Source organism: Thunnus maccoyii, chromosome 19, assembly GCF_910596095.1.
Source record: "Thunnus maccoyii chromosome 19, fThuMac1.1, whole genome shotgun sequence".
NCBI classification, from domain to species: domain Eukaryota; kingdom Metazoa; phylum Chordata; class Actinopteri; order Scombriformes; family Scombridae; genus Thunnus; species Thunnus maccoyii.
The window spans coordinates 3,980,415-4,001,855 of record NC_056551.1 but is presented as its reverse complement, the minus strand read 5'-3'; the positions used below and the strand labels follow the sequence as shown (position 1 = coordinate 4,001,855).

At 40.2% G+C, this 21,441-nt stretch overlaps 1 long non-coding RNA gene across 2 annotated transcripts; it reads right to left on the bottom strand.

Annotated features, from left to right (window-relative positions):
* Window positions 1–834: 834 nt before the first annotated feature.
* On the bottom strand, window positions 835–20,056 carry LOC121885827. 2 transcript variants are annotated; one of them, XR_006092618.1, is made up of 3 exons: window positions 19,918–20,056; window positions 1,646–1,755; window positions 835–1,565 (listed from the first exon to the last, which is right to left on the bottom strand). It is a non-coding gene; the product is annotated as an uncharacterized LOC121885827 (long non-coding RNA). The 2 variants fall into 2 exon arrangements; XR_006092617.1 differs by lacking the exon at window positions 19,918–20,056 and having other exon boundaries at window positions 1,646–1,828.
* Between the last annotated feature and the right edge of the window lie 1,385 nt (window positions 20,057–21,441).

Here is a 21,441-nt window from a genome sequence, read left to right as displayed (position 1 = left end):
AAGCTGCTGAAACATCAGTTAACTCAAAGGTAAGTTAGCCCAGCTGTTAGCATCCTCCTGTCTATTTAACTAACCAGTGCAGTGCCTGTTCAAAATGTGCCAGTTGGGAACGGGCTGATTGCCTATTACTTCTCAAGAACCTCATATTTATGTATCAACTGACAAATATATTAATTAAAACAATTAGGAATTAATACATTATGGGCCCTATTGTAATAATCTAAGCGCGTGGTCTGAAGAGCATGGTGCAAGTGCATTTAGGGCACGTCCAAATACACTTTTGCTAGTTTAATGGTGGAAAAAACGGTTGCAGTGCAAGGCAAATGGTTCAAAGGGATTGTACGTAGTCTCTCAAGCATATGTGTTTTAGGTGTAACATGCGTTCAACCAATCAGAGTGTCATCTCCCATTCCCTGTAAAAGCCAAGTGTGGTTACACCTCAGTGAATTGCTATTATAATGGCAGACTTGCCAGGGAGTAGGAAGGAACACTTCTCTGCAGAGGAAAGGGATCTGAGAGGGATTGTGAACTGAAAGCATGTGAGCAAACCATCTACCACAACAGCAGGATTCCACCAAAGCTCCCTGGGGTGTGTGAGAGATTTAAATATCATCATTTAATGTATTTCTTGTATATATTATACATTGTAAATGGTGTTCTTAAACTAAGTGCTCATTGTTACTTTGTTATTCCACACCTGTTCCAAACACTATTTTAAACTTAGTTCCTTGCTCAGTAAAATGAGAGTTGATTGTGTAACAGTTAGTTTGTGTTGTCTAAGCCAGTGGTTGTCACACATTGCAGAGCAGGTGGACCCAAATGCAGAGACCAAAACAAGTACTGAAACCTTTATTTCTGGGACTTGCAAGCAAAAACACAAAAGCTGGCTGAGCTGAGCAGGATGAACAGAACACACTCCCGGAACAGAACAGAACAGACAACTCGACAAGGACTGAACAGAAAACTGAACATATATACAAATTGAACTAATCAGACAACAAGGAACAGATGGCACAACACAAGGGCAGGCTGGGAGTTGATAGGCTGGGGAGGATACTAGAAGCAGGGCAAGACTGACGAGGCTAAGACAGTGCAGGTGTGGGGAAAACACAGAAGGGCAGGGTTAACGAGGGTAATGCAGGGCAGGTGAGAGGAGGAGTGAAGGAACATATAAGGTAAACAAAGAACGAGAGATAACGATAAATCAATGTGTACAAACCATGCAGGCTTCTTGTGAAAATCATTTATTTTACATTAACACATGCAACAAAGCCATTCAATAAATTAACAGTAAACGTCATGCAGCTCCACTGGCTGAAGATCTTGAGGCCAGACCCAGTAGGCTGGAGCAGGGGGTAGTTATGGAGGGAGAACAGACGGTGGAAATTCTGAAGTCCTGTACTGTGTCCTCATTTATTTCCAAGAGACATCCATGACACATGGCAATGTTATGCAGCTCATCTGCCAGGACACTGCAGATGTCTGATAGGCATAGTTTATGGCTGCATTATTCTTCGTTGAGGGACAGATATGTGGTCTCCTGTCCCATCCGGTATTCCATTTGGCTGTGCGAATCAAGAATATATGAGCAAATACACAGATATTTAACCGAGGGGTTCAACAAGTGATGTTTTGTTCGACTTACATGGTCTTATATTGATGCAGAGGGAAAGTCAATCCGTGTCTGATCCGTTGTCGATACCCGTTTGCTGGGTCTTGACAGACACCCTCAACCTGATGGGTCTGTTTAAATACCTACGTGTATTGCCACAATTGGTCAAATAATTGCTGCGATTAGCTAATTCTGATAAATATTATGACTAACCATTATGACGTATTTTTTAAAATATGTGGATGTACACAATAATAATTTCACATTGTAATCCTTTTATTTGTAATCTTTTGCATGTTTGTGCACTGCTGTGCTGTGTGTTTAACAAGGAGAGTGTACGTGTGTTGTGCACCCGCCTATGTAGGCACATATTACTATTCTGATAATGTGCCCTTAAAATAACTGTGAAATGCTGTGCTATTGACTTTCGACCAGGTTTTGTTGGTCAATCGCACAATCACTTTCCACTGCCTCAAGATAGCAATGTGCCAACAATGCGCCTGACCACACCTCATTTTAAGACCAACACACCCATGGGTGCTCAGATGGGCGCAAGTGCATTTGCGATATAAACAAGGTGGGTGCTGGATGGGATGATAACTGCATCAGTCTTAAACTAGCAAAGACACTTGCATCATGCTTTGCGTCGCGTTTTGCACCAGGTGTAAGATAGGGCCCTAAGTGGTTTTAATCCAGACAGAAACTTCACCAGTGAGACTAAACTGAGGTCTAACTGTAGAAGCAGTTTACTGCATTCGATTGGTTGATTCTGCTTCCAATCAAACATGTCTGCGCTCCTACTGGCTAGTCTTACTGCCTCCACCTGTTTTTTTTCTCTTCTGTGCACTTGTTCTTCTTTCTCGGGCAGTTTAACGGAGCGGAGTGCATGCCTTTGTCCCACTCAGCCAGTCAGAGCCCAGAAGCCCCACCCTGCTGTGATGTGATGGTGTTTATATTACCTAGTCCTTGTATGATAGAGCCTTTATTTTCAGTGGATAAACATCTAACTAATTCCACATCATCTGTAATTCCATCCTTGATGAAATTGCACCATTTAAAACCAGGAAAACTAAACACATGTCCCAGCCTTGGATAAATGAAAACATTTGTGCTTTAAAATGTAAATGTCATAAAGAGCATCAATGGAGGTTGTCAATGCTCCCTGGCCACCATGAGGACCTTAAGGCTCTGATGAAGCTGAGGTTAAAAATTCTAGACACGCCTACTTTCCCCATGTCATTAAATTGAATATTTCTAATCGTGTTTTCTAAATTGTAAGCCGTGTCACTGATGCTTTGCTGTCCCTACTGTAGACGCTACTCCTGAAACCTGCAATGAGATTTTAAACTTTTTTACTCAAAAGACCCGTAGATACCCCCCTCAGTTTGTTTGCCTGCTAGGCCCAATACTCGTTTTAATCTCTTAAACCTTTGTCTCTCAACCTACATTGTTAGAAATTGTCAACAAAATGAATCCCTCCTCCTGTCCTCTGGACATTCTCCCCCTTCGATTTTTTTAAAGAAGTTTTAAACACAATTTCCCCATTTATACTGAATATTTTAATTAGCTCCCTTTCTTCTGGTACTGTGCATCACTATTTCAAAGATGCTCCTGTTCAACCCCTGTTAAAGAAACCAGGACTCAATTCAAATGATGTCAACAATTTTAGACCTATCTCTAAACTCCCTTCTTTAGCCAAAGTCCTGGAGAAGATTTTTGCAAATCAACTTTTAGCCTTTTTGAATGATAACTCTTTGTTCGAATCTTTCCAATCAGCTTTTAGAGCTCACAACAGTGCAGAGGCTGCCCTTCTTAAGGTCATGAATGACTTGTTTTTAGCTGCTGACACTGGACATCCCTCCATTTTAGTACTCCTAGATCTCAGTGTAGCATTTGACACAGTCAATCACACCATCCTGTTGTCCCGTTTAGAGCAATGGGTGGGCATCAGTGGAACAGCCCTTGCATGGTTTAAGTCATACCTTACAGACAGGACTTTCTGTGTTGATATTGCTGAGTCTAGGTCTTCCATCTCTAGGCTGCATTGTGGGGTTCCTCAGGGTTCGGTACTTGGCCCGATTCTGTTCACCATTTACATGCTGCCTTTGGGACGTCTCATCAGATCACATAACGTCAGTTTCCATTTTTACGCAGACGATACCAAGGTTTACCTCAGCTGTGACCCCAATAACTCTGATGAAATGTTTTTGCTTATAAACTGTCTCAAGGACAATCATAAATGGATGGCTCAAAATTTCCTCAAAAAAGACTGAGATACTTCTATTTGGCACTGACTCTTCCAACACACAAATTACAAACATACTAGGTTCATACTCTGACCTTATTACTTCGCAGTATAGAAACCTTGGTGTTTTAATTGACGGCAGCTTCACTTTGAACAGCCATATCAAATCTGTCATATAGTCATGCTTTTTTCAACTTCTAAAATTAAGCTATTTCTGTCTACCAAAAACCTTGAAACAGTCATTCATGCTTTTATTTAATTGTGGCTAGATTATTGCAACTCCCTTTCCTCCATCTGCAGCAAAAAGTCCTTCTTTTCTCTAATTAATCCAAAATGCAGTTGCCAGGATTTTAACAGGTACCAGAAAATGAGAGCACATTACATCTCTCCTTTCTTCTTTGCACTGGCTGACTGTTAGTTTTAGAGTTGATTTTAAAACTTTACTTATCACTTTTAAAGCCCAGAACGGTCTGGCCCCAAGCTATATTTCTGACCTTTTAACTCCCTGTGTGCTATCACGGGCTCTGAGGTCCTCAAATGCTGCTCTCCAGGTGGTTCCTAAATCCAGGCTAAAAACAAAGGTGACAGAGAGTTTGCTATCAGGGCCCCCAGACTTTGGAACAACCTTCCAGAGGAGATTAGGAGGGCAAAGTATATCTCCTCATTTAAGTCTCTTCTTAAAACGCACTTTTATAGTCTAGCCTTCCTGTGATCCTTCTTTCTTACCTTTCCCACACTTTCCCACATTTGTTTTATTGTTTTAATTTTTTATTATGTTTTATTACTATGTTTTATATTTTATTGCTTTATTTTATTTACTGTTTTATTGATAGTGCTGTTGTTCTTATTGTTTTTATGATTAACACTTTAATGATTTCTGTTGTTTGTTGTTTTTACCCTGTAAAGTACCTTGTAAACCTTGTTTTGGAAAGGTGCTATACAAATAAAGTTTATTGTTATTATTATTACATTATGTTATTATTATTATTAAGACTCTGTGATATGCTGGACTTTAATCTTTGTGAGGAAAAATGATCATGTGTTAAACCTTGGGAGCGAGGGCTTTTTTGGAGAAGTGAGGACAATTCAGAAAGGGAGGACATTTTGTATGTTCCTTTCTTTTTCACAGGACTGCCATGGTTAAGATTTTTTAGGGTAAAAGGTTATGCTGATGGGGCTATTATGTCATCGAGGGTCCTCACAAGAATAGAAGTACAAATTGTGTGTGTCCTAAAAGGGACAGATGGGTTGTTTCCAGGAACTCCTTCTTCCCTCCCTCCATCGTCACCCACTCACACACTAACACACACAGACTGATGTAGTGACACTATGATGAGGAGAGCGGGGGTCAGAGGTCATGAGCCCCGAGGGTCAGAGGACACATGTGGAGGCAGGAGGGTCTAAATAGACCGCAGTGTGTGTGTGTTTGACACCGAGGAAGATGAGCTTAGAAATACACACACATATGCACACATCTTTACCACTACTTTCACTATTAATACTATTAGAACTAGTATTACTCCCACTGATAGTACTACTACCATAACTAAAATCATAAAATGTTAACTCTCTTCCTACTAACTAACTCCAGTTTATTTGTTTTTTATTACTTTAATTATGAAACAGAACCATAAAATAGCAATATTTAATCCTTACTCCAGAAAACAGCCAGAGATCCCTTAATTTGTCCATTATTTTAAAAACACTGTATTTTTAAAAGCCCTTAATCAACAATTTATGTTCAATTGAAGCAGTTCATGACTGTTAAATTGATGGATAAATAAATGGATTGTGTAATCATAGTGAATGGTTCAACACTGTTAATAAGCTCCGATAGCTTCCTCCGTCTTCTCAAAGATCAGCACCGTCAAGATGGTTTGTTCTTAGTCTGCAGTGCAAATTTGAAGTCACATTTCACCAAAGTGGAACTCAGCATGAAAAATCATTGTGTATTTATTTTCGCCCCAGCGAGTGAATCCGCTGACCATAGAGATTGCATTTCACTGTTTTAAATCCAGGCCTTACTGCTGGTGCTAAACTCAATTTTAATGATTAATACTTAGCGTTTTAGCCTTCATTAGATAGCGGACAGTGTACACACAGATAGGAAATGTGGGGAGAGATAAAGGGGTATGACATGCAACAAAGATCCCCAGCTAGAATCAAACCAGGGACATTGCAGTTACATATGTGATACGTGCCTCAACCATTAGGCTATCAGGATGTCCCTAAGTCTGCTTTTCACTGATGGTTCCTCTTGCTGATGGAGCCACAGTGATGCTGCAGCTAGAAAAAAAAGGAACATCTGCACATGAGAAAAGTAAAACCTCTCAGCTTAATTTGCTCCTGAACATGAGAGAAGAAAGTAAAGCAGAAGAGCAGATGAACTTTTCTTTGGTTTCTTTATCATAAATAATGAGGTCATTCCACAGTGGGCAGGAAGATAGCATCTGCCTTCGCTCCTCCCCGTCAGGAGGTTTGTGCTGCGCTCGATGGAGAAAAGCCTTCATGCGGACTGATTAAAGGAATTAAGAGAAGCAGAGTAAAGGAACGCAGTCTAAAGTTGCTGCATGAGTAATTTTTGATCAATATGTAACATTAGAAAGTTTGTTCGTCGAGGCTCTGGTACCTTTCATCAAGAGAAGAGGAGAGTTCATCACTGTACGAGCTCAGAACACTGCAAAAAGTGATGAGGTACAGAGCGATGTTGTTTTAACACTACAGTATTTATTGATTTTGATGACTATAGGTTGAGAGTGTGAGTGTGGAGATCTTTTTAATCACAAATATATATAGTTTCATTTTTTTAAACACAGCTGAGCACTGTAGTTTTTATCAAACATTACTCAAACAGGAGGAAATTGTGCATTTGGTGGGGACTATTTTCAATGGCGGATTAATACACATTGGGTGTACTAGCAAGTATCTCTGGCAGCAGGATAGTGTGTGTGGGATTGAGTTAAATAAACTACAGTGATGGTGATGAAGGAACATGCCACCTTGTGCAACAGTGTGACTCACTGAAGTTTTGTTGGATTGAGTTTTGAAGTTTTTGGACAACAATGGACAACAACTCTATGGCACAGATATATCACAATACTTAGCAGAATTCATTGTTGGCATTGTTTCTTCATGAGATTTATTGACAATAAGAAAGATACAGAATATCACCATACTTATGTTTTAATTTTACCACACACAAAACCATTTGACAGCAAAAATGTTAACATATCAACTCTCAAAGTTTATCTTCCAGAAGGTATTAGCGACCGATATTTTAGCAAAGAGCTTGCCAAGATAGCACTGTTCACCATGTGAAGACCATGGGCGCTGAGCAGCTAGCTGGTCTTGCTTGGCTTGCAGGTCCTCACATCTACAAAAACATTGGATCAAATTTTCAAGTTGCAATTATTTTGAGAAATCGACCACATATTTGAAATCTAAACTGATCATTTCTCATTTAAAAAAAATCTGGTGATACAACAGTCACAGAACCGAAATTAATAACAGCTGTAAGTGTGGCTGAAATCCTACACCATCACCGCTGGTTGTTGCAAAATGCATGCTGGGATACGTTTCTAGCCCAAGTTCACACAAGTCAGCTGCCAAAGCATCCTGGATAAAATGGGAGCAAAAGGACTTTGAATTAGAACCATACTTTGGCCCATGACTGATGGCAGAACAGTGAAACCAATTTATTCGTCTTCACTTCCACTCCACTTTTTCATACTTATTGTACACTCTACACTTCCAAACTCTTTAATAACAACCAGCTTTCAGTCCAATTAAAACATAAAAACACGTGCAGGCTCCGTCACTTCTTTAAGTGTGTTACAACAATCTTAATGTGGCGGCAGCACTGCTCATCTCTGATCTCCTCACCTCGTTAAAACACCAAACACACATCACTCCCTCTCCAATCCCAGGAACCCCTGCGTCTTAACAGCCGTTAGTAACCTTAAGCCAGCTCTAAGCTGCTGCGCGCCTCAACACAGAATTGATAATTGAAAAGTAAAGCGGCGGCGATTAATTTTTGACAGCGTTGTGGTTTTAAAGACGGCGGCCCCTCCTCCAGCGCGGGGCCCCAGACTCCTGTGGTTGATGTGAGAAACCCCGGTGAATCAAAGCTCCGGCTGGGCTCTCGGGGGTTTCTACCCCTCCATCCCTCCATCTCTCCATCCCTCCATCGCTCGACCGGGTTTTAATGCCTACCTGAGGGACTGTAGGGGAGGGAAGCGAGGGGAAGCCGAGGTTCTCTGACTCCACGTCAATACTTTCTCTTTCCAGCTGAGCAGAATCACAGCCTCTCTGCTCTTAACTAATCGAAACCTAACCCCCCCTCAGCCCCCTCCTCTTTCTCTCTGCGCTCTCTTTCTCCATCCTCTCTAACTTTAACAACAAACTCCAAGCTTGTCGGAGCTAAACACACATATTGTCATGTTTTTGATCTCCTTTTCACTCGGCACTTAACATCGACTTTCCTTCGTATTTTCTTTAAACACCAACACCGGAGGACTTTGTCCCACGTTTAAGTATGCGCAAATACTTTCTCAGGATTAAAGGGAACTTAGCAGGTTGAAGGCTCTGATGTTGATATGTGCTGCTGCTGTCAGGAGGCTCCGAGAGAAGATGTGGGTGGATAAGTGGAGTACTTAAAACAGTTTGTAGGGATAAAGATCTTCAGCAAGACTGCAGTGAGAAGTTATAACCCTAAATCTGAATTCAAAACACAGATGTGACAAAAAAAAAAGAGCCTCCGGATGTAAATTAAGAGTAGAAAAGTAGGACTAAAGGACCAGCGGGGTTTTGCCAATTAGTGCAACAAACCATGTAAATGTCATGTTCCATCTTCCAAATCATCCATCCGTTTTTAGATCCTTCCTTCCAGACAGCCATTGGTTTCACTTCAATGACAGCATCAAAATGACAGCATCAGTAGTTTATGTTCATGTAACATTTATTAGACTAACAGCAACAGTTCACTTCAACAAATGAACATTTTGGGAGGAAAAACTCGAAATGTCTGTGTTTTAGGGAGGTTGCTGCATTTAATTTGCATGTTGACTGTGACAGTCCTCTGGCCTGTTTGGTTGTTTCCTCTTCTTTAGCAAGTACATGTAATTGGTGGGTGGGGCCCTTCACTTGGGCTGACTGGGAGCACCTGGGCACACTGCTCCCAGTCACCAGAAAAGCTGCCGCCTTAGTCCTCTGAGACACTCTGTCCATGTGTGTTCAGTTTCTTTGTCTTTTTTCCCCACCAACAGTCACATGCCACATTTCCCCCCACATCTCCTCACTTACACCACTGACCTGACTGACTTCCACATTTCATCTTTTGCAATTCAATTTATGTTTTCATAAATTAATCCTTTTAGTTGCTTTTTCAGAGTCTCTCCTGTTGTTTGCCGTCGCCCTTCGAGCCACTGGTGACACTCACATTACTAGCATGTTAATTTTTAGCAGGTATAATGTTTGATATGTTCACCATCCAAGTGCAGAGTCTTTGCTAACATTTACTAATTAACACTGAACACAAAGTACAGCTGAGGCTGATGGGAATGTCATTAGTTTTACAGGAATAAAAATAATTCTCCAAACTCCACAGCTATTATTGAGATGTTTCAATAAATACTAAAAATGTCAACCTCATGGTGGCACTAGAGGAAAAGTCAGAGGATCACCAAAGTCAGTAGAATACATCCTCTGGGAACCATTAATATCTTCACCAAATTTGATGCCAATCCTTCCAGTAGATGTTGAGATATTTCACTGAATAAGTGAAAACGTTGACCTGTTGGTGGTACTAAAAGAAAAATCATCACTAACATCATTAGCATATATCTCCAAAGGACTGTGAATATCTGATTAACTCTGATTAATTAATGTCAACCTCATGGTGAAATGTAGAAACTTATAATGTAATAAAAAAAATCAACAAATTATTAACAACTGGCCTTTTTCTGAGGTAGACTCTGGGAAAGTTTTCTTTAATTGAGTAAATAAAAACACTTAAAATGCCTATAAAAGAACAAACTGAAATCATTGTATGTACATCATATGTACTGAATGGCAGATCTATAAATGTAAATACAAGGGGCACAATTGGACTGTATTGGATAGGATGGAAATGATGCTATATATCAATACAGACTGGAGCTCAGAGCATTTGAGTTTGGTTTTTTTATTAAAAAGCTGCCACTGAACTCATAATGTAACAGCTTTCACAAAATGTGATAACATGTCACATTATGCGCAAAAAGTTATTATGTTATGCATTCACCATTTGAATTACATTACATTACTAATTCTGTATTAGTAATGTAATGTAATTCGAGTTTCTACATGGATTTAGAGGAAAACTCACCCAAAGTTGATAGGATTCCAAAATAGGATTCATCCTCAGGGGACCATGAACGATGTATAAATATTTAATGGCAATACATCCAGTAGTTCTTGACATATGTCAGTTTGGACCCAAGAGGTGGACCGAAGAATAACAGATCAACAGTGCCATCACAGCGCCATGCCAATAGCATGGCCAAAACATTTACAGAAATATGTCTGGTTTGAAAACAAATCAAATATAATAAATATAAGGTTTAATTTAAAGACTTTGAAACTTTTACCGTAGATGTATCTGGCTCGTCTCAACAGTCTGGAACCTATAAAACATTTGTAGATGAAGTGTTTTTCTGTGTTTTTCCCCCTTAAACTCTCTCCCTTCCAGCTGTGAGATCATATCGATTATAAACAACCGCAGATCTTTTGATAATCTTTTTATCTCAAGAAAAAATAAAAAAACACTCTCAGCTTAAATGCAGGAACTTTTGGGAGCATCAATAATTGATAAAATACGCAAACTAGAACAACACGACTTTCTGATCTCGACAAAACTTTCACATCCAGAGCAACTTAAACAAACAGCAGTTTGACTCCAAAATGAGTTTGCTGCTGTTTGAGAAAAACACTTCAGCTGGGAAAAAAAGAGTGATAGGAAATTAATATTTAACATTCAGATTCTTTTCACAATAAAAGCTGAAAATTCACCTAAATCCTTGTTTGACTAAATGAGAAAACCTCTACAACCTTACGTGAGAATTGATGAATATGTACACAAGTGGATTCATTTATTTGGGGAGGAAGGAAGACGATAAAGGGAAAGAGGGGACGAGTAAGGGAGGGAGAAAAGAAGAGAGCGAGGGAAGAAAGAGAGAACATGGAGGAGAAGAGGGAGCAGTAAAGGGTATAAAGACGGAGAGTCGGGGACTTTGTTTGGCTGCCTCACTCGGTCGATCAATAAGAAAATCTGAGACCAAAGAGACTGAACCTCCTGCTGCTTTTTAGACTTTTAGACTTTTCTTTATTCCACGATGACCTCTCAAGGAGGCAGGCTGCAGTATATAGATATAGCTACACATGTAAAAAACAACAACAAAAGCAACAAAAATGCAGTAAGTGGACAGTAACACTTGTTGCTGTAAGGAGCAAATACAATACAGTAAAGAAAGAATTTAAGTAAATAGATAAACAGATATATAAATGAGCAAACAAGCACTCTGATAAATATTCAGTCACTTAAAAGTGTATTATTCTAACAAAGGATCTGACGTCTTTCACTTTTGGGACATTTCCTTACCAATCAAGGTCAAAGTACTACTGCATTGTTCCTACCAACAGGCCTGCTGGATTTCTAATGATTTCAAATGATCTGGTCATTATAAATCCACACAGTGTTACCAGTAAGATCTATGCAGAGTTGTCATGTTTGGCTGAATATAAAATAAGAGTGAAAGAGAGAGATACATCTGGAATCCATCAGGCTGTACTCAGCAGTGTCAGCTACCTGCAGCACTGACAGCAGCCTCAAAGGTCAGCTGTGATTTTTTTAAAATATTGTAGTTGCCTAATAAATGACTCAGACATCATAGAATCAAAAATAATGTAATCTGAGGGAGATTACCTTTGAGTAGTTCTTCTCCACAGGACCCTCAGGAATGTTGAGTGTCTACACACAATGAGATTTGCACACTTCACACAACCAGAACCTCCACACCAGAGTCCTGAAACACCGATCGGCAAGATGAGGAACCCTTCACAGAACCAGGACTCTGACCCTTCCACCTGTCATCATTTAATCCCCTTTACAGTCAAGAGCCAACACAGATACGCTTCTATTTTGATCAATACAGCCGTCTACACAGGCATCGCATATCAGCTCATGTTTCACTCGTGCTTTATCCGAGTAACCTCAAGCTGAAGCTTATTTTTATGTTTCAAGTCTTTTACACGTGTAACAACAGCAAGTGTGTATTGAGCTGTGAGCGCTGCCAAACTGCAGATGACCTACACTCAATGCTGAACCTGAACACATCCTGAGTAGACGTGCTGCCTTCTCAACACAGCCTAGCACTATCATCATGTTTCGTTCCACTCTGACAAGATTAGCTTGGTGTTTGAAAGAGAGGTTGCTGTTGAAAATTGCTCCAAGGTTGCAGATGTGTGGGGATGGAGACAGAGTGGAGTTATAAACGGTGAGGCAGAAGTTGTGAGTGGTTTTGGTAAGGGCTTTGGGACCAATGATTATCATATCAGATTATCACATCATTTAGTTTGAGAGAGTTATCTTGCATCCATGACTTGATTTCCGCAAAGCAGCTGGTCAGAGAAGTGAGTCACAGTGACAATGGATTTAGTGGAGATGTTGAACTGGATGTCTTCTGTGTAGCAGTGGAAGTGGAGGCCATGATGACGGATGATGTCACCAAGGGGGAGCAAAGGGGGCATCACTTAATAAAAATAAACCTCAAAATTCATCATGTGTCTGACACACACATTGCCTCTATTCTTATGAGCATCTTTACTGACATAATCCATTCTATGCCCCCTAAACCTAACCTTAACTCTAAAACCATGTCCACACTTTTCAAATGTATCAAACTGTTTTAAATTAATTATCCGAGTCAAACTCAGCAGTACCATCAGGATTTAATTTAGCAGTTTTAGGCCTGTGCAGCAGTTTAACTCATCTCAAATTTAGCTCTTTCATTTATCTGGTCAGTCACTTAGAAAAGTGTTTTCCAAGGTTTAACCACCTGAACATGCCTTGTGCAAGATGGCTCATGTTCCTCTTTGAAGGCAGTAAAAGTGAAAGCACAAACTATTCCTGAAGTTCAAACTTTTCAAAGATCTGCAGTCTGTTTCCTGGTCCTGTGTGAAGGAATGTACAGTTGGAGGTATAAGCGAGGAGAGAAAGAAAAACATCTGGAGCTGCGACTGCAGATTACAGCTTCTGATCGATAGCGTCGATACCTGTTGGTGTTCAAACTGAGGACTGATTAAAGACAGAGAGAGAGACCATGGAGGGAGGATGGGACATTTTGTACGTGAGAAAAAAGACAAAAAAGCCAGAAAGAAAAAAATTACAGGGAGCAGCGAAGAAGGAATGTGTCACGCTAGAGAGACAGAGAGAGACAGAACAGAGAGGGTGTGTGATAAATTGCTTCTAGATGGAGCAGTTGGAAGGTCAAAGGTCAAAGCCACCTGCAGGTTTGATCTATGGCCTGAGAGAAGAGAGGAGAGAGAGAGAGAGAGAGAAATAATACCGTTTTTCAACAATTAAAGGGCCATTCCACAGATTTTACACATGCAGGTCAGTGCCACTCAGCCCGTGAGAACAGCTGTATACTGTCTTCTGTGGTTTTGTCAAGTCTGAGAACATCACCTTGATGATGTCATAGTGATGTCATCACTGCCTATCTAAGCCTGGAGACTCCCAAGCTACCACGTCACAAACTTGGTGTTTGAAAGATGTGGATGTTCAGCAGGCAGGTAGGGTCTAATGAAAGACACTATTATCCAGTTGCATTATGGGAAATGTAGGATCTTGAAATCTAAGGACTAAAAGTTAGGATATCTCAACCACTTTTTTTCATTTCTCTTGTGAGTCCCCCAACATTACAGAAGTACAACATTAAAACACTCTTCTTTTATGATTATTTTACAGATCAAATCATTTGAGACTGTTCTCACAAGAAGAAACGACCTGCCTGACAACCTACAGTACTTGGTGTCTTTCAAGCACGACATTAACCAAGTAGTTTCAGTTGCTTAAACTTGTTTTTTTAAAGGTCCTATATGTAAGAACTGTGAAGCAATTTATATGTATTAATTGTTTTTTATTGCCAATGAGAGAACGGGTCGTAATATAAATTAAAAAATGAGACCTACCCCAACTTTCTCGGTTGTCTGTAACAGTGTGTGGACTGATTTCCATGCGAAGGACCCGGATGTGATGTTTTTGCACACACCCAAGTGCCTTGCCTCTCTCTTGCTAACGTCAACAAATGACCGACACCCACCACAACAAAAACTGTGCTAACTTATCGCATGCCAGCTATCAATGTTTCTGGCTACAGTACTTTTGTTTTTTGGGGGGTTGAGATGGCTAGCTGCCTCTGCCGACCACCGACATTTCACAACAAAACCACAGCAGGTTTCTCCTCAGCCACACCTCGCTAAGCCTACCGAGATGCTTTGCTGAAGCACAGTGCAAAACACAACGTTAGAGATCTTTTATGTTATGATGAGAAGTGTAAGCGAGGAAAAAGACATCACCTGCAACAGGATGTTGACTGCAGCTCACTTAGCAGCCACCGGTGTCACTAATGAGAAGGAATTTCTGATTCTTGCATATAGAACCTTTAAAAATGCCTGTTTTTTTCAATTTTATTAGTAGTAATAGATTTAAAAATGTTAAAAGCAAGAATAAAAGATGACAGAGAGGGAGAGAGAGCAGTGTGAGAATCTTCTTTCTGTATTTAATTGCTGTGTTTATACGCTTCACTCTTTATTTTTTATACTGCAAGATAAAAGCGAAATATTGAGCATGCAGTTAACTTTACATGTAGAATTACAACTTTAATCATTATTCACCTTTAAATTATGAACAGACTTCATGTTTTATGTCTTTAAATTCAATGAGATGAAAACACGAAGTTCAGTTCAAAAATCAGACAGATGGAAACAGAAAGTTAGAGATCAGAGAGATTAGAGGAAGAGATTGATCTGCTTCTTTATGATCACAGACTCGTTAAAACAGGTCCGCTCTGAACTCATGATGATGTTAGTTAAGTGTGTGTGTGTGTGTGTGGGTGTGCGCGTGTGAGCCCCCGTGTCTAATGAATCACTAAGTAAAAACTCAAGGAATTCAGGTACAGAGAAAGTTATTGATATCATTTTTGTTGTACGGCCTGAATTTTGCTCTTTTAAGGATACGACCTTGCTAACTACAGGAGAGATTGTCAGGAAATGTCCTGTCCATGTTTCTGCTCCCCAGTGGATGAACCCTCTAGATTTTATTGACTATTATTTTTCCTAAAGCGCCACCATCATGTCAAACTTGAAATTTTTAGCTCCACTGCTGGTAAGGCACTGACAATATCTAAATCATCAGTATGTTGTTTGTTCTGTCAAAACATTTATGACTGAAGTGAAGATGTTTAAAGAATTTATGAGTTTTTTAAAGTTATGGTCCTTCAGATTTTCATCATTTCAAACACAGTTTTTGATATGATATATGGCAGACCACTTGTGAAGTATCCACAGTCATCCCACCATATCAAACTACATATCTTCCATATTAAATTGGCCTCTATATAGCTGTTCATTTATATTTGTGACTTGTAATCAAACCTTCTGTATATATTTGTTCTTAAGCCAAATAAATTCTTACATCTCTAAAAAGTCATATTTCATTTTGTTTAGCTTCTTAAAGTCTGCATGTCATGATTAACTGTTAGGTGATTTGTAAAAACATGTATTTGTTCAGAAACAATTCACGGTAGTAATTTATTGTAAAAGAAACAATAGCACAAGAAATATTACATAGCAAATAAAACATACATAAGTAACCTATTTACAGTTAAAAGTAGGGATGGGTGGGTATTTTATGAGGCGGGAGGCAGGGATGGTGGGAACATGTCCTAGGGAGGGTTTTTTCTCTTTCTTCCTTCTTTCCTTTATCTCTTCTCTCTATTCCCTCCCTTCTAGTCTCCTTATACTTTACCCGAGGTTTGTTGATGATGTTGGGGTGTTATTATTATTATTATTATTATTGTTGTTGTTGTTGTTGTTGTTGTTATTATTATCATTATTATTATTATTATTATTATTACGCTGGGGGGCCCCAAACTGTCTTGTGTATTATAAAAATACCACTGTAATGTCAGGTGGGGCAACTGCACACTGGACTTAAAGTTACCACCTGGAATGTACACAGCTTGGGGGGGCAGATTAAATGCTCCAAAATATTTTCACAACTAAAGAATTTCTCCACTGATATCACCTTTCTACAGGAGACACACCTACGTACAGATGCCCACATCAGGTTTCATAAACCATGGTTTTCTTAAAGTATGGGTCGGACAAATATTCCATTCCAATTTCAATAGTGAGTCCAGAGACATTGCATAAACCAATCAGTTTCACCCCAGATCACATATCTTCTGACCCTGGTGGCCACTACATTACGGTTTAGCCCAAGTTTTTTGTCTACAATATTTTCCTACCTACCAAATTTGGGCACTCATTATCTAATCCTAGGTGGAGATCTCAACTGTGTTGTTAACCCAAGCCTTGACCGCTCACAATCCAAGTCTGCCACACCAACAGCAATGTCTAAGACTTTATCAGTGCTTATGGATCAGACAGGGTGTGTTGACCCTAGCGCTTCTATCACCATACTGCTAAAGATTTTTCTTACTTTTCTTCTGTCCATCAAGTCTACTCATGCATTGATTTTTTTTTTTTTTGACAGGGCCCTTCTACCTTCTGTCAGATCTACAGAATACACTGCCATAGTAATTTCCAATCATGCCCCTCACATAATAGACCTCTGCCTTCCCTCAGGTTCATATAGGCATCAGGGCAGGTGGAAACTGAATACAGGATTGCTGTAGAACACAGAGCTCTGCAACTATGTATCCACAAACATTGATTTCTTTTTAGAGACCAACAGGTCTGACCAAATATCCCCATCACTTTTATGGGAAATGTTTAAAGCCTTTATCCGTGGGCGTATCATTTCTTTCAGTGCACAGAACAGGGTGTTTTACCACCGACATTGAACCAAGCTTTGATTTCCCTTATACTAAAGAAAGATAAAGACCCTAAATTATGTGGTAGCTACAGACCCATCAGTCTACTCAACAAAGATATCAAACTATCAGCAAAGGTGCTGACTAGCTGACTTGAGACCTGCCTCCACAGTATTACATCGGAGGACCAAACAGGCTTTACTTTAGGTCGTCAGTTATCATCTAGTGTCCATAGATTTCTGAATATAATTTTGTCTCCTTCTGCCTCTCCAACTCCTGAAATGGTCGTCTTGCCGGATGCAGAGAGGGTGTTTGATTGCATTGAATGGCAATATTTATTTACAGTTCTACAAAAAATTGGCTTTGGCCCTACATTTATCTCATGGATTCACCTTTGATATTCTGCTCCATTAGCTAGTGTTAAAACAAATTCTGAAATCTCTCCCCCTTTTCCTTTCTCCTGCAGCATATGCCAAGGGTATCCCCTTTCATCCCTATTCTTTGCTTTGGCTATAGAGCCACTGTTTATGGCTCTGAAATCTTTCACATCATTCTCAGGCAAACATTATTATACATTCAAGACCAAGTAAACTGTGTTGACGGAATAGTGAATCTTTTAAAGACCTTCAGAGTATTTTCCAGTCATAAGTTGAATATTGCAAAGAGCGTATGTTTCCCCGTCAACCAGTTGACCAATTTAATCCCTCACGGTGCAATACCTTTCACCTTTAAATATTTAGATGTTAACATCTCACGTTCTCTTAGCTTGCTTCACAAGAATAATTTCACAAAATTGTCTGAGAAGATTAAATTGGACCCTCAGAGATGGGGCATGTTACCTCTTTCACTTGTGGGTCAGATCAAAACAATTTAAATGACCGTGCTACCTCAAATCCTATTTCTTTTTCAGACTCTTCCTCTTTTTTTTCCCCAAATCCTTTTTTAACTCACTTGACGCCACTATACTATCCTACATCTGGGCTGGTAAGCTCCCTATGATCCAAAAAGCAATTCTCCAGAGGCTCAAACAGGATGGGGGCTCTGCCTTACCCAACATGCTGCTGTATTATTGGGCCGCCAAACTCCAAAAGCTCAAAAAATGGTTTAATTCCCCTGACATTAACTGCTGCGTTATAGGAGCCAACTCCTGCACTTGATCCTCTCTTCCTGCATTACTTTTTGTTCCCTCCAAATACACTAGTAACCCTGTTGTATTTTCATCATTAAAAATCTGTTAACAGATTATACATCATTTTGGATCAAAATCTCCCTCCGCCCTCAGCCCTATTTGCAACAATCATGTATTTTTACTCTCTACTTTAGATCCAGCTTATATAGTTGTGCTTAAAAGTTTACATACACTGCCAGAATTTGTGAATTATTGGCCATTTTTTGGAAAATATGACTGATCATGCTGAAAACTTTTCTTTTAGTTAGGGATAGTGGTCAGGTGAAGCCATTTGTTTTTAAATCATAATGATCATTACCCAAATGGCCCTGATCAAAAGTGTACATACCCTTGAATGATTGGCCTGATAATATACACACAAGTTGACATACACAGGTTTAAATGGTTATTAAGGTTAAGTTTCCACACCTGACTTGTTTGATTGTAATTAGTGTCTGTGTATCAATGCAGTATCAATGAATTTCTTAGCTCTAGAGAGACTCCTGCACATTTCATCATAGGGCTGCACTGACTTTTCTGGATACTGAGTCATGGGGAAAGCAAAAGAAATGCCAAAGAAAAGGAAAAGGATATCCAAAGGTTTGAAAATGCCAATCAGTTGTGTTCAAACTCTGATAAAGAAGTGGAAAATTAAGGCTTCTGTTGATACCGAGCCAAAGTCAGGTAGACCATCAAAGAGTTCAGCTACAACTGCCAGGAAAATTGTTCAGGATGCAAAGAAAAACCCACATGCAACGTTAGCTGAAATACAGGCTTCTCTGCAAAAACATGGCGTGGCTGTTTCAAGATGCACAATAAGGAGGTACTTGAACAAAAATGGGCTGCACGGTCAAGTTGCCAGAAAGAAGCTGTTACTGTGCCAATGAGCCATAAAAGAGCCTGCTTACAATATGCCAAACAGCACCTAGACAAGCCTCAAAACTTCTGGAACAAAATCATTTGGAGTGATAAGACCAAAATCGAACTTTATGGTCACAACCATGAATGCTATGTTTGGAAAGGAGTCAACAAGCCCTATGACGAAAAGTACGCCATCCCTAATGTGAAGCATGGATGTGGATCTCTGATGTTTTGGGGACACAGGGAATTTACTCAAAATTGATGGCAAGATTGCAGTATGTTATCACAAAATACTGGTAGACAATTTGCATTCATCAGCCTGGAAGCTGCGCATGGGACGCACTTGGACTTTCCAACATGACAATGATCCAAAGCACAAGGCCAAGTCAACCCTTCAGTGGCAAAAATGAGGGAGGGGCTTTAGCTGGATGAATACTGGTGGAGTGATGCACTGTTTAGGATCAACTCCACTTGCACATGTGCTCATATGAGCCTTATTCAGTTGAAAGTGGTTCACAGGATCTGTTATACTAGGGCCAGGCTGAGGATATTGTTTCCTTGCATGGAAGATTCCTGTATCAGGTACAGACCACACACACACATTTTTTTCCCCAAAACTTGCCTTTTTGGACATCTTTTTTGACACCCTTTCTAAGGTTCTTGGCTTTACCCTGACCCCGTCCTCCTTAATTGCTATCTTTGGTGCGTCTCCTATTGAAGGCAGATTTAGCAAATACCAAGCTGACCTCATTGTGTTCCCTACCCTCACAGCCAAACATCGCACATTGCTACACTGGAAGAGTTGTAACCCCCTGGCATAACTTCTTGGTTAAAAGATTTAATGTCTTTTCTCCACTTAGAAAAAAAACAAGCACACAGTCAGAGGATCTGTGAAAAGATTCGACAGAACTTTTAACTCAATATTAACTCAACTCACCACTTAGGCAGAAGGCAGATTGTAACATTATTCGGAGCTTGACAAGCCTGGGCAAGACCACTCTTCCTCTGGGCAGCTATCCTGCTCCTGCCTCCATCTCAGACTCAACCTGGTCGGTGGATGTCTCCGTGGCCGCTGACTGTGCAGTTCTTCTTCTTTCTGTTTTATGGCAGGTGGCAACCAGCGTTAAGGTGCATTACTGCCACCTACGCCAGCTATGTTAGAATGAATTAATGTTACATAAATACCGACAGCAGCACCGTTTGTCCAGGAGCTTATCCATATTTCAGCACTGACCAGTCAGGAACCAGTACTAATTTAGTAGTACTGGTAGTAGGCTGACTAAATGACTTGTTTAAAGCACCTCAAACTATTTGCAGTTGAAAAATTGAAATGGAAGCTACATCCTCATACAGATGAAACTGCTCTCTGTGACACCCTGGATATCAGATTCTTCAAAAACAACAATTTGGGATGACAAGTGTGTGACATGAGCCAAGAGTTCCACACTGCCATGCAAATGCTGTCTGTTATCCTCCTCAGCTCCACCTCTTTGCCCATTTTGGATTAGGCAGGAGTTGGGCGGAGTCAGGCACTGCCAAGATGTCGACTGCCGGAGCTGCCCACTTTGAGTTTCAAAACCGCTCTTAAGAAACCAATGTGTGATGTCACGGTGACTACGTCCATATTTTTTACAGTTTATGTTTCATGTCATGTGTTCAGTTGATCTGAGTGAGTGGGTAAACTGAGTCATCCTGGGGTAAACCGAAAACGACTATTCGGTATTCCGTTCATCCAGGTTGCAAGTAAATTTGAATTGTTGCTCCCTCCTTGCTGTTCCTTCAGCCTTTAGAGGTTGAGGTAGCTTCTTCAACTCATCATTCAGTGGGAAAGATGCCTCATCATTTTCCTTGAACGCAAAGCTGGTGCCAGCCACAAGCCCTTCCCAAAAATGTCACTTCAGGCATATGAATGGAGAGAGGGTGGTGTGCCATAAAATTCTTCAATCTCAACCTAAAAAAATAGGATATAATACACTACAGTGGTGCTGTATTAAATTACACAAGATAAGTTAGTCCAGGGGTTCTCAACTGGTCTCACCCTGGGACCTGCATTTTCCCATGGTCATTAAGTCGCGACCCACTTTTATAGAATTCAGCAGTATGGTTTTCAGCTTGTCTGCCGCTGATTGATCCAGCACCTCTCTTACCATGTCCATGGCAGCAGGTAAATAAGCTCTTTGGCTATTGTGTGGGGTTTCTTGGCCTTTGCAATACAGTGAGCTACGTGGGAGGATGCCCGGAGAGCTTGTTCTTGTTTGGAGCAAGACACTATGAGACACTTCTGTGATGTCCACAGCTCCTGGTGTCATCTTTGAAAAAACTCTACCTGACTTTTCTTGGCATGCGGGATGTTTTGTTTCTAAAAGACACTTCAGTTTGGATGGTTTCATACTCTCAGTGGCAAGCACTTCACTACCTATCACACACTGGGGTTTCTGTCCCTTTTTATCCCCAATGTACA